Raw genomic sequence first — 1,416 nt, forward strand, 5'->3', positions numbered from 1 at the left:
AAGATAAGATAAGATAAGATAAGATAAGATAAGATAAGATAAGATAATACTTTGTTATCCAAGAGGGACATTTTTCTTGGCTATACAGGACTGTAAAAACACCTGCAGGTATACATAAACAAATAAAATATAATATATTACTCTCATTAAAATTTTATATGAAAAGAAAAGTAAAGCTGACAAAATGTACAAATCACATCAGATGCATCATTCAACTACAAGCAGGAATTTAATTACAGGATCTTTAGAATTATACAGATACATACTCTAAAGAGCAATACACACTGATGCTTATTCTGACAATTTCCTTATGCTAGATAGGAAAAAACGTCTTTTATATCTTTCTTTCTTTGTTTTAGAGGTACATATCTGCCGCTGCGTGATCTTACACTTTTCATGGAAAGGGGGTGTGATGGGTCGTTTATAATACTTTTTATCTTTTTTTATACTTGTGGTGTTATACATTTCATCAATTCTAGTAAAATCATATCCAGAGATCTTGCTGACACAACAGGAGGGAAAACTTCTCCCTCCTCGTGGTTGATTTGACGAGCGTCGGTTTTCTGCCCGATTCCTCACATACATGTCTTGTGTTTGTTGCCCTCTCTCTGACGTCCACCAAACTGAGCTGGGAATACTTGGAGGGGGGGGGGGGACTCTACTGGGTGTGAGTGCCAGTCTGGACTGAGAGGGGTACAACATCTGAAAACGTAGGCATGCCAGTTAGTCACAGGTCCAGTTAGTCACAGGCCCTAAAGTCCCTCTAAAATGTCAATTCAGCTTGTGTTGTTCAACATTTTTTCCTTTTTTTGTATGCAAATCAAAGCAAATTTAAATTACTCTGTAAAATTTCAACAATGAATGTTCTTTTGTAAAGAAAAAATTGAAAAATAAAATTCAGTTCATATTGGGCCTGCAACTAACTGGACCTGTGACAAACTGGGCCTGTGACAAACTGGGCCTGTGACAAACTGGACCTGTGACAAACTGGGCAGTCCCCCTTTGAGGGACTTTATTGTGTTCTTTTTGGCAACGGTTACATTCCTCCCTCTACTTATACACTGCATGTTTTGCTTTTTTTGGCAACGGTTTTTGGGGACTTGTTTGAATGATGCTACCTGAGAATGACAAAGTTCTCACTGCTCAGTACCTAGTTGTGAGAAATTTAACGTCAAAGGTTTTGAGTTCCATACCATGTGAAGTTTTTAAAAATGCAATTCTTTGAATATCTTGATAACAACTCCCGGATCATCTTACGATTTTGACAGAGCAGATAGAACAATTGCTTTCTGACCTCGTGGTTTTAGTAACTCAATACAGCCAAAATGTCAGATAGAACTTTGAGATTTTGAGGTCGCGATTATCAGGTATTGTTTGTTTGGCTATTTCTATGACTTTTGGAACTATATATATATA

At 36.9% G+C, this 1,416-nt stretch overlaps 1 protein-coding gene across 1 annotated transcript in view; it reads left to right on the top strand.

Annotated features, from left to right (window-relative positions):
* The window catches only part of LOC101855296, a gene marked incomplete at its 3' end in the record, with an annotated part of 23,260 nt that overhangs the window by 20,745 nt on the left and 1,099 nt on the right, over window positions 1–1,416 (top strand).

The sequence above is a fragment of the Aplysia californica genome, unplaced genomic scaffold (assembly GCF_000002075.1).
Source record: "Aplysia californica isolate F4 #8 unplaced genomic scaffold, AplCal3.0 scaffold00807, whole genome shotgun sequence".
Taxonomy (NCBI): Eukaryota; Metazoa; Mollusca; class Gastropoda; order Aplysiida; family Aplysiidae; genus Aplysia; species Aplysia californica.